The following is a 13,262-nucleotide window of genomic DNA, read 5'->3' on the forward strand; positions in this document are numbered from 1 at the left end:
GGATTCAGCACGGCGTTCCGTATTACCCTCCTGAACCTACCGATTCCATGTTTTGCTAACAGTCATTGGACCTCGACCAAGGCGAGCAGCAATGTCGCGATACGATAAACCGCAATCGCGATAGGCTGCAATCCGACCTTTATCAAAGTCGGAAACGTGATGGTACGCATTTCTCCTCCCTATACGAGGCATCACAATAACGTTTCTCCAGGCAACGCCGGTCAACTGCTGTTTGTGTATGAGAGATTGGTTGGAAACTTTCCTCATGTCAACACGTTGTAGGTGTCGCCACCTGCGCCAACCTTGTGTGAATGCTCTGAAACGCTAATCATTTGCATATCACAGCATCTTCTTCCTGTCGGTTAAATTTCGCGTCTGTAGGACGTCATCTTCGTGGTGTAGCAATATTAATGGCTGGTAGCGTACATATGAATTATTCAAATAGTCATAACAGGAAAACGTGATGCCAGATCCATAAAACCTGGACCATGGGGCTATGGAATATTTGATCGGATGGGTCCTGTTACAGACTGGTTCGACTTTCTAGCCATGTTTATGTCTCAAGAGATAGACATGGCGCCGGCCGTTGTGGCCGAGCTGTTCTAGGCTTTTCAGTCTGGAACCGCGCGACCGCTGGTTCGATTCCTGCCTCGGGCATGGATGTGCGTGATGTCCTTAGGTTAGTTAGGTTTAAGTAGTTCTACGTTCTAGTGGACTGATGACTTTAGAAGTTAAGTCCCAAAGTGCTCAGTGCCATTTTTTTTAGAGACATGGCGGGGGTTCGGTGATGATTTGGGGGTCCGTACCGTGGTATTTTATGGGCCCTATGACTGGTCTGCAAAGGCGTGTTACTGCCAAGGATTAGGTGACCATTTTGGCTGAGCGCCGCGCTGGGTAGCCGAGCGGTCTCGGGTGCCTTGACATGGTTCGCGCGGATCCTCCCGTCGGAGGTTCGGGACCTCCCTCGGGCATGGGTGTTTATGTTGTCCTTAACGTAAGTTAGTTTATGTTAGATTAATTAGTGTGTAAGCTTAGGGACTGATGACCTCAGCAGTTTGGTCCCATAAGACCTTACCACATTTTCCAAATTTTGGCTGAGCAGGTCCGTCTCTTGGTACAATGTTTGTTTCCCAATGGTGATGCTGTGTTCCAAGACTAATTGACCCCTGTTGTTCGCATCGTCCAGGTCTGTTTTTGTGAGCACTAGGATAATTACCTGCTGGTCACTACAGCCGCGAGATCACAATAGTATTGAGCCTTTGTGGTGTACTTTGAAGAGAAGGATACGTGATTTCTATCCTCCTCCATCATCGTTACCGGAGCTTGACACCATTTAGTAGTAAGAATGGTATAAGATTCCCTGGAAACCCACACAGGACGTGTAATTATCCATTCCGAGACGACTGGAAGCTGTCTTCAATGCCAACGGGCTTTCTGCACCATATGAAACATGGTAATGTGTTTAGCGTTAGCTTTTCTTTTTCACATATTTTTGTCCGACCCTCTATGTACGTGGTTCGGTGGTCAGACGAAGATAGGACTGGACGAGCCACGTGCTCTATAGCAACAAGTTTTGCATCCTTTCTCGGTTCAAAATTTTACACTTTCTTTTCTACTGAATAAATGTTTTATTATAAGTTATCTTTAATTTATGTCTATGGTCACAAACTTTTTGTTAACATATTACCGGTTTCGGTCTATAATGACTATCATCAGATCTTCCGCAAAAAATGGGAAAAACATAAATACATTAACAAAAAGTTTGTGACCATAGACGTAAATTAAAGGAAACTTATTGTATATACGGGTCACTGTTTTATTCGCCACAGTGTCGCAGCTTGTGAAATGTTTTACTGTTTCTTGGTTACGGGATTGTACTGAAGAAAATCTACTGCAAGAATATCGTCTGAAGCTCATAACGTAATATGAAACTTACGGAGGTGCATTTGAAAGCATTGTTATTTATTCCTGAGGCAAGAAACTGCTAAACCGTTCGAGTTAGCGCAGCAAATGTTATCTGCTGCTTTGCAGGCTACGTTAATTCCACGCAAGCTAGCGGTGAGCGGTGACAAACTGCATAATGGTTGCGACGAGTTGAAACATGCTTCGTAACGGACATTTGCGCTTCCTGCCTCCTCACCGTTGGGTTTCATCACCTGCCCTCGTCGCTCCCCTATCACACCATTATTGCTAATAGCTGACGTAAGTAATATTACTGATACCTTTTCTTCGGTTTTGTGTTGACTTACTTTCCCAGAATCTCTTGACTCATTAGCGTCTGTTTCTAGATGGAGACAAAAATAATCGAATTATTAACTAGAATTACTTTTTTCCCTTCTTCTCAATGAAGCAAAGGTCTCTGTGATATTCTTCTATGCACTGTCCACAATTTTCGTATTCACTTTTCTCACTTTGAAATAGAACTCAGCTCTTATTGACTCGTGTTCCGCTGGTGTTCCACTAACACAAATGTTCTTGGTTTTCTCTGGCTCTTTATGCTTATAAGATGGTTCAAATGGCTCTGAGCACTATGGGACTTAACATCTATGGTCATCAGTCCCCTAGAACTTAGAACTACTTAAACCGAACTAACCTAAGGACATCACACAACACCCAGTCATCACGAGGCAGAGAAAATCCCTGACCCCGCCGGATGCTTATAAGTAAAGAACTGCTGAGGTAACTGCTCAAAAGATGACGTCTGTACTCATTATGGCTTCAAGAATGTAATCCTTTCTTCAATTCATGTTGATCCCTTCCATCACATCTCCTCCACCTCAGTTTTTTGTTCCACACGTATTTTGATTACCTGTTGCAGAGTATGTTGTGTTTTCTTTTCAAAAGAGGATAAGACTTTAAGATTATATGTTGTACGTTACTACGATATATCGTCTTACGTTAAGCTCTTTCCCGATGCTTGCAAAAAATATGATTTTCGGGATGCGCCTTCTAGCGATATTCAGTTACACATCTGAGTTTACATATAAACAACTACATAAGGAAATGTGTGATTGAAAATTCTGAGTCAAGATAGCAAATATTCCTTTGCTGCTAACTAGGTTCAGCTCGTTGACGAGACATTTTCAGATCAAATCGAGCGAGGTTTCTCAGTGGCTAGCATACTGGACTCGCATTCGGGAGGATGCCGGTTCAAACCCGCGTCCGGCCATCCAGATTTAGGTTTTCCGTGATTTCCTAAAATCAGTCCTGGCAAATGCTGTCAAGGTACCTTTGAAAGGGCACTGCCGATTTCCTTCCCCTACCTTCACACAATCTGATCCTGTGGTCCGTCACTAATGAACCCGATATCGACGGGACGCTACACTCAATCTTCTTTCCCTCTTTTTTCCTTCAGATCAATAAAAATTTTTACTCAGTTCTGTGTGTATCAGTCACCAAGCATTACACCTCGTCATAATCTGTTGAGATGAATCGCTCTTGTTGTCACGACATGCTAAAACAGAAGGTCGTCGTGGTTAAATAACTTAGAACGTTAGCCATGTGAATGATAATTGGTTAACGGTGTAAATTATGTAATAATGGCGACCTTCTACTTTAGTAGTAGAGCTTAACAGATTGCGACGATGTGTGATCCCTGGTCGCTGATACCCACTGAATTAAGCGACAATTTTTATTGCTGTGAAGAAGGATCGTTAATGAGCTGAAGCTAGTTATCAGTAAAAGAAGTTTTGTGATCTTGTCTTGGGATATTGATCTACATATTTTAACGTAACAGATCACCTGTCTCCCTCCGTATCTGACATTGTCAAACAACAACAAAAATGTACGTCTTCTTCTAGATGGCTAGTACAATACGTTCTAATCTCACCTGGAGTTGTTCCATTTAATTCATCTAGTAACAAATTCTAGATATGTAAGTGGTTATTTAAGCATTTGCTTGAAAACTTTCGACATCCTTAACTAGAGAGTTAACGCTGATAAGATCTTTTTTTAACTAAAAACTATACCCATACTGAAGCATATTTGTTAAACGTACACCACCTACATTATGCATTTAACTACAAACGATGAATGTGCTACGCTAGGTGACGCTTGTACAAACAATTAGGATGAACTGATACACCATTGTTGAATTGTCGTATTACAAATGGATACTAAAAATTCATTGGACTAATAACAAATGAAGAGCTTTTCTACCGAATCAATGAAGAATGGAATATGTGGAAAACAGTAGGATGAGAGGATATGTTGTGGCGGTACGCCACATAACGTGATAAAAATGATATTAAATAACTTCGCAAGTATACCAAAACTGGCGTCGTAACGAAATATAAATATTATCTCTTTCCAGGAAAGTAACAAAGAGTCTGTAATCAATTAATATGATCTGCGAATGTAATTGCAATCTCTGGTTTTTTGCAAAAAGATCTCCCTCTTCCCTTTTGTTTCTTCGTAGTGTAAGAAGCCATTTTGTGACGAGACACGAAAACGTGTAATATTTAGCCTAAATATCATCAAATATTACTTAAAAGTGCTGGAAGTTTTCATATGCACCAGGTCCTATATTCATGAAGTGGTAAAATTAATTTCTTTATGCAAATTTTACAGGGGAACATTGGTGCAGAGGTGGGCGCCATTGTTGTAAATGCTAATGGCACAGAGTTGTAATAAATATCTTAATATTCTCTAATTTTGACAAGTAAAAATAAAAGTAAATGTAGGACATTTCTCTTGAGTAGCGATTCTTCCTTTGCGACAGTAAAAGTAATCAATATTTCCAGTACTGAATCATTTTTGAGTAAACTTTCAATAGAATTCTTTCGATCCTCGTTTAACGAAATCATGAGAATCTCCTAAGCCTTGAATTTTCACAATAGCAAAATTAATTGATAAAAATCAGTTTTACAACGAATACACTTGAATTTTGTTTGTGTTTTGGACCATAAGCCCTGAAATGTTAAAATTAATTTAGGTAGTACACTGTAGTTTGAAAGTGGTGGCATCCTTAAGTACAAAAACACCGTGTCGGGCAAATTAACTGCGAGACGCTTCACAACTGAACCACTGACGTAAATAATTTTCCCGTTGTGAAGCAGGCACAATAAAAATAACTTCAACTTTTCGTAATATATAAAAACCAATATATAAAGAATCACCAGAATGTGTTAAGGTGTCACGCAACATATTCAATTATTCTTGATGGAGCTGTAGAACTCTGGACTTACTAGGGGAAGGGGTAGATTGGAATGTATGGAGAAAAATAGATTTTAAGTGCTAATGTGAGGTGATGAGCCTGAAGCAGCAGAGGATGTCGTCGCGGGCCACATCAAACCAGTCTAATTTCTGATATGCAAGAATGGCGAGGATGATTATTGTAAGCTGGTCGTTGTGACCACGCGGTTCTGGGCGCTTCAGTCCGGAACTGCGCGAGTGCTACGGTCGCAGGTTGGAATCCTGCCTCGGGCATGGATGTGTGTGATGTCCTTAGGTTAGTTAGGTTTCAGTAGTTCTACGTTCTAGGGGACTGATGATCTCAGATGTTAAGTCCCATAGTGCTCAGAGCCATTTGAACCATGATTATTGTAATGTGCTTCACGCTACGAGACTGTAAGCAGCGTGTTCAATAACGGTAAAGGTATGTTAAAGAGAATTTGGAAAAAAACTACGTTTTATTTACTCGGTATGTGTCTGTGTAGCTTTACAACGGTTGTTGCTTTCGTAAAAAGACTACTGCTTTCTGAACGACGCCTTTACTGCGTAGCGTCTTAGTCATATGCAATTGTTGAGAGTGTATAAAGTTTCTTATCAGTGCCCTGTCACCCCAAGTTCTTTACTCAGCTGTGGCGTCCTATCAGTAGGTGCACACCTTCTGTACGGTCTATCAGTTGCTTTTGCAGCAACGACACGCACTATCCTACGGTTATCGAAATGGAATAGAAATGTTGGAGGCCATGTCCGTAGGACGCTTACGCTCGAAAAAGATCACTTTAAAAACGAAAATAAATAATCAGTGATAGTAAAATATAGTTGGCAGTTCAATATTGAACCTATGTCCTCGTTAAAATCTGCAGAAAGTGCAAAGAAGGAAAGTTTCTAAGTTAAATCTCAGAGTTAGTACAGGGTGTTTCAAAAATGACCGGTATATTTGATACGGCAATAAAAACTAAACGAGCAGCGATAGAAATACACCGTTTGTTGCAATATGCTTGGGACAACAGTACATTTTCAGGCGGACAAACTTTCGAAATTACAGTAGTTACAATTTTCAACAACAGATGGCGCTGCAAGTGATGTGAAAGATATAGAAGACAACGCAGTCTGTGGGTGCGCCATTCTGTACATCGTCTTTCTGCTGTAAGCGTGTGCTGTTCACAACGTGCAAGTGTGCTGTAGACAACATGGTTTATTCCTTAGAACAGAGGATTTTTCTGGTGTTGGAATTCCACCGCCTAGAACACAGTGTTGTTGCAACAAGACGAAGTTTTCAACAGAGGTTTAATGTAAGCAAAGGACCGAAAAGCGATACAATAAAGGATCTGTTTGAAAAATTTCAATGGACTGGGATCGTGACGGATGAACCTGCTGGAAAGGTAGGGCGACCGCGTACGGCAACCACAGAGGGCAACGCGCAGCTAGTGCAGCAGGTGATCCAACAGCGGCCTCGGGTTTCCGTTCGTCGTGTTGCAGCTGCGGTCCAAATGACGCCAACGTCCACGTATCGTCTCATGCGCCAGAGTTTACACCTCTATCCATACTAAATTCAAACGCGGCAACCCCTCAGCGCCGCTACCATTGCTGCACGAGAGACATTCGCTAACGATATAGCGCACAGGATTGATGACGGCGATATGCATGTGGGCAGCATTTGGTTTACTGACGAAGCTTATTTTTACCTGGACGGCTTCGTCAATAAACAGAACTGGCGCATATGGGGAACCGAAAAGCCCCATGTTGCAGTCCCATCGTCCCTGCATCCTCAAAAAGTACTGGTCTGGGCCGCCATTTCTTCCAAAAGAATCATTGGCCCATTTTTCAGATCCGAAACGATTACTGCATCACGCTATCTGGACATTCTTCTTGAATTTGTGGCGGTACAAACTGCCTTAGACGACACTGCGAACACCTCGTGGTTTATGCAAGATGGTGCCCGGCCACATAGCACGGCCGACGTCTTTAATTTCCTGAATGAATATTTCGATGATCGTGTGATTGCTTTGGGCTATCCGAAACATACAAGAGGCGGCGTGGATTGGCCTCCCTATTCGCCAGACATGAACCCCTGTGACTTCTTTCTGTGGGGACACTTGAAAGACCAGGTGTACCGCCAGAATCCAGAAACAATTGAACAGCTGAAGCAGTACATCTCATCTGCATGTGAAGCCATTCCGCCAGACACGTTGTCAAAGGTTTCGGGTAATTTCATTCAGAGACTACGCCATATTATTGCTACGCATGGTGGATATGTGGAAAATATCGTACTATAGTTTTTCCCAGACCACAGCGCCATCTGTTGTTGAAAATTGTAACTACTGTAATTTCGAAAGTTTGTCTGCCTGAAAGTGTACTGTTGTCCCAAGCATATTGCAACAAACGGTGTATTTCTATCGCTGCTCGTTTTGTTTTTATTGCCGTTTTAAATATACCGGTCATTTTTGAAACACCCTGTAAAAACACAAGAAGATGGGATAAAGTACAAAAGAAATTAAGACCTCTAAAAGTAAGCAGAAATGGAATGTATGAGCGATTACGGTACATCAGAAAATGGGAAATTAAGTTTTTGGCCAATTAGTATGATCAGATACCGCAACAATCATTAAACAAGTTGTTTATAGTAAAAAGTACAAAATAAAACAATCAGTGAAGCTAGGAATTAAGAGAAAGGAAAGCAATACGGTACGAAATTGCATTTAGTAATTACAAAATTTTAAGGTTTTCAAGAGGAGAAAAATAATAAAAGAAGAAGGGAGCTGGACGAGGGAAATGTGTAAGCCTAATGAGCTTTTGGAAAGCGAGGCAAGACAGGGTGGGTTAGTTAACATGTACTCTAGAGATCCAAAAGAAGAAGAAGAAAGCTAGTAACGTCTAAAATTTCGTTCCAGATAGAACACTGCGTTGCCTGTTTTTAAGATGAGACCGGTTTTCCAATCATTTTCAGAACACACAACACTTACAGTTGACCTGTTTGTTAAATTCCTTTTAACTGCAACAGATTATGTCCACGACATGTGCTCGCGTAAGAAGCAATTAGTAGTTCAAAAGTAAGAACAAACATCCACGAACAGCACAGCTGATCCATTTCTCCATTTTTTCTGAACTGGACTAAAACTTCACTTTACTTCCGAACTCTAAGGCGTTATATTAAAAGCTTTACTTTATAAAGAGAAAAGTGTTTTGCTATGTGATTATAGTTGTCCTCTATCGAATACCTGAAGATGGACGGTAAATATTTCTAAACCAAAGCCTTTAATAAAATCCGTCATCGCAAAAGAGAATTTAGATTACTGTTATTATAACAACACAGTTGGATAAGCTTACAGGGAGTATGTAAGGGAAGAAAATTTCATAACGGGGTCTTACAAATGCAGCAGTGAGCCTAGTCTGAGACTCGGCTCACTGCTTAATAGCAACAAAGGTGGGAAAAGGCTTTTTTGTCGAGTTTTTCTACCGCTCTTTGGGTCGTGTCTTTCAACCTCGTATCCAAACCTTCCTGGTATACATCTTACAGATTTCTGCAATGCGTTTCCTCCTCCACTTGATTTTTCTCTTGTACGGCGGTTACCAACATAGTAATGTTTTCGGCCATCGTTCAACTCCTGATCTTATCAAATACCCATACCATTCTAAATGACATTCATCCACCTCTTCAGTGGGAGTTTTCATTCGCTTCGTGATTTGTTTTATTTGCGATCTGCTCTCGGTTTGAAGTTCTGCAACTTCTTCTCAAAAAATGTGTTTGCAGGGCTTCAAGTCTTTTCCCATCTACTTTCTCATTTCCTAGGATTCCACTCCGCATAAAGAAATGCTTTGTGTTGTTAATTCAGGTAACCTTATCTTTTTCTTAATTTTACCTGATCAAAGATTGCGATTCGGCTTATTGGTTGCTTGCTTAGCTTGTGTTGTCCTCTGCCTTATTTCTTGTTTACGGGAAGCCTGATCTCAGATTATAACTCCCTGATTACACCTGAAGATTTTGACATGCCTTAAAACTTTTTCAGTATAGTTTAATGTCATGTTGTTTACTTCCTGTAGAGAGATATTTTGGGTTAGAAAAGTGTATTGTTATTCCGGCGTTATTGTGCGTTGTTAAGAGTTTCTTCAGATGTTCAGATGTGTGTGAAATCTTATGATACTTAACTGCTAAGGTCATCAGTCCCTAAGCTTACACACTACTTAACCTCAATTATCCTAAGGACAAACACACACACCCATGCTCGAAGGAGGACTCTAACCTCCGCCGGGGCCAGCCGCACAGTCCATGACTGCAGCGCCCCAGACCGCTCGGCTAATTCCGCACGGCAAGAGTTTCTTCATCATGTACTCTTTATCATAGCCTTCTGCAGCCAATAATATTTGATCATCGGCGACTAATAAACTTGACACGTACTCTGTATCAAAGTTCATCCCTCCACACTTTTCCATTCTTTAAGAACATCGTTCTGATAGCATTTTAACAGAGTTTGTGGTATACAGAATCCTTTGTCTAAGCCTATTGGTTGGTCTTGTTATTATGGAGCTTTCTTTTCTTACTTTAATTCTTGTATTTAAACCCTCGTAAAGTACTCTAACTGCAGCAACATACAGGGTGTCCCAGGAGCAGTGGTCAAGTGTGAGAGATATGACAAAATGGTTCAAATGGCTCTGAGCACTATGGGACTTAAGATCTGAGGTCATCAGTCCCCGAAAGATATGACAGAAATGATCATCCGAAGCAAAAAAGTCTAGTAAACATGGGCTCTAAATTGCACACATTGAAAATTATGAGCATTTCTTTATCTTCGATGCCGCGAAATAAATCTACTCTATTGCATGCTCTTTACTTTCGATATTTTCGGAGGAAATTGTATGGTAAACGTGTGTTTCACAGTGACGAAGATGAACAGATGCTCATAGCTCATAAGATATGCACTTCAGCTCCCACGTTTATCGAACTTTTATTTTCTTGTTTTGGTCCATCCTATTACTTCTCAAAATATGGAAAGCAAGGAGCCTGCAGTAAAAGATATTTGTTTCACAGCGTCGAAGATGAAGAAGTGCTCATTGGTCTGAGGTTATGCATTTTAGAGCTCATGTTTATTAGACTTTTTGCATTGTATGATCGTTCCTGTTATATCCCTGAATACTGGCGATTCCTCCTGGGACACTCTTTACTTCTTATTTATTGTGCTCTCATCAAGATATCGATACACATTCTTTGTTGTCATAAGCTTAAAATTTTGTCATTTCTAAAATATTGTAGATGGATGTTGAAAATTAGGACTGATAAGAAATGGTTAGATTCTTCGCAGAATCCACGAGGAAAGGAGGCTGAGGAAAAGAGTGAAGGAAGGGGGTAGGGGTGGTGGGGACATGTTGATAGGACATGTTTTAAGATACCAGGGAATAAATCCCATGGTACTAAGGAGAGCTGTAGAGCGGGGGTGTCGAATCCACGGCCCGCGGACCGCATGCGGCCGAAGGCAAGTATCAACGCGGTCCAAGAAGTGGCCATCTGTGTAGCGAGCATCTATCACATGATCGGTAAAAGAAAAGTTCCATAAAGTTCCGTTTATGTAAAGCTATAATAAACAGAAACTTCCTGGGAGATTAAAACTGTGTGCCGGACCGAGACTCGAACTCGGGGCCTTTGCCTTTCGCGGGCAAGTGCTCTACCAACTGAACTACCCAAGAACGACTCACGACCACTCCTCCCAGCTTTACGTCCGCCAGTATGAAAGGTCCCGAGTTCGAGTCTCGGTCCGGCAGACAGTTTTAATCTGCCAGAAATTTTCGTATCAGCGCACACTCCGCTACAGAGTGAGAATTTCATTCTGGAAACATCCCCCAGGCTGTGGCTAAGCCATGTATCCGCAATATCCCTTCTTCCAGGAGTGGTAGTTCTGAGTTCTGCAAGGTCCGCAGGAGAGCTTCTGTGAAGTTTGGAAGGTGGGAGACGAGATAATGGCTGAAGTAGAGCTGTGAGGACAGGCTGCGAGCCGTGCTTGGGTAGCTCAGTTGGCAGAGCACTTGCCCCCGAAAGGCAAAGTTCCCGAGGTCTAGCCTCGGTTCGGCACACAGTTTTAATCTGCCAGAAAGTTTCACATCAGCGCACACTCCGCTGCAGAGTGACAGTTTCTTTCGATAATAAACGGAATATTATCTGAAACTCTCGCCACCCGACGCTGTTCTCTCTTTGGACCATTCTGTTTATTTTTCCTTGTATTTTCCTTAATTTCTTTTTTTACTTTTAGTTTAATGTTAAGTATTTCTTCACGATAAAGGATGACAGGCAGAAAAGTTACGGGATAAAAATTTATTAAAATTCTTGATCAAGGTTTCGGTATATATAAATATATCTTCATCAGAAGTAAAAAATCTAAAATTACATCATGCAATGGAGATTAATAAAACAATTGTGCGAAAAGCGTCGTCAATTGTTGATGTAATTTTAGATTTTTTACTTCTGATGATGGTGTATTTATATATACCGAAACCTTGGTCAAGAATTTTAATAAATTTTTATTCTCCGACTGTTCTGGCTGTCATCATTTATCGTGAAGAATTTCAACAGTTGCTGTTTCAGACATGTTTAAAATCTTGAAATGTTAAGTATATTACGTGCGGCGCAAAAATGCTAGTCTTCTACCACTGTGGACCAGTATAATCTAAAAGTTTCGATGCCCCTGCTGTAGATGTTAAAAACTGCAGGGAAAGAGAGATTGGAATACATTCAAAAAATAACTGAGGACGTTTGCGTGCAAGTGTGTAACTATGAGATAGCCCAAGAGAAGTATTCGTGGCGGGTCCATCAGATCAGACGTACGTGAGACTGATGAGTGAAAAAAAAAAGTGTTGCTCTTTTCGATAAAATCTTGAGGGAAGAAAAACTGCACTGGGCACACCTATAAGCTGCGTTAATTTGAAATGTGTCAGCGAGCAGTAGCGCGTCCGCACCGGCCTTCCCGCCTGCACCACAGGGTTGGACGGTTTAGCCGGAGACTGGTTCCCCGGACGGCGGCTGCGCCACGTCACGGCCAGCTGAGAGTGCTGCGTGGCGCAGAGCATCTTTGAATTTCTGGGCGTGTACCGCGGCCCGCTACGCAGCTGTCGCCCGCCTAGCCCCTAGAGCGTAGCACGAGCTGGAGCTGGAACAAAGGAGCGGTGCGCGCTTCCAGTGAGGACTCCCCTGTCCGGTGGCCGCGTCTTGCGGTGGCGCGGAAACCACGTGCCTTCCTGGGGGCTCGTGGCCCACTGGTGAAGGGAGCGCGCGCGGGAAAAGGTGACACAAACCAGCATGCTGCACCGAGATTGCGCAACATCCAACGGTCGGACAGGGCACGTATTTCAAATGTCCACGTCATCACGCAACAGTCACAGTGTCAGACAATATTTAGCTCCTGTAATTTATGTTACATCAGTTTAAGAATGGGACTGCGGCTGGTGGATGACATGCAGAAAACAGATATCCAACATCAGTAAATTTATGAAATAATTTTATTTTGCTACCAATTTCGCTGCCTCATTGGAACCACTTCAGGCCCCTATAGCACAGCACTCCGTCTTCAAGCCACGAGTAGCCTACCGGGACCAACCGACCGCCGTGTCATCCTCAGTGGAGGATGCGGATAGGACGGGCGTGGGGTCAGCACACCACTCTCCCGGTCGTTATGATGGTATTCTTGACCGAAGCCGCTACTAATCGGTCGAGTAGCTCCTCAATTGGCATCACGAGGCTGAGTGCACCCCGAAAAATGGCAACAGCGCATGGTGGCCTGGATGGTCACCCATTCAAGTGCCGACCACGCCCGACAGCGCTTAACTTCGGTGATCTCATGGGAACCAGTGTATCCACTGTGGCAAGGCCGTTGCCCTCAGGCCCCTACGCAAATCGACAAAATCGTCAAGTTTATGATAGAATACAAGTTTGTCATAGAACAACTGTCATTATTTAAAATAAATTTGCAATAGATATGCGTTAGTAAAAAGTATAAAAAGACAGGATAAAGCAAAATGCTTGACGTACAAACACTGGAGACTACGAACTGTCATGAACCTATTGGATGTATTAATAAAAATCGCTTAAACAAAATACAATATTAACAAAA

The 13,262-nt window shown here is 42.1% G+C and overlaps 1 pseudogene; it reads right to left on the bottom strand.

Annotated features, from left to right (window-relative positions):
* Nucleotides 1-12,909: 12,909 nt before the first annotated feature.
* Nucleotides 12,910-13,027, bottom strand: LOC124778663 (annotated as a pseudogene).
* Nucleotides 13,028-13,262: the final 235 nt, after the last annotated feature.

Source organism: Schistocerca piceifrons, chromosome 2 (genome assembly GCF_021461385.2).
Source record: "Schistocerca piceifrons isolate TAMUIC-IGC-003096 chromosome 2, iqSchPice1.1, whole genome shotgun sequence".
Lineage (NCBI taxonomy): Eukaryota > Metazoa > Arthropoda > Insecta > Orthoptera > Acrididae > Schistocerca > Schistocerca piceifrons.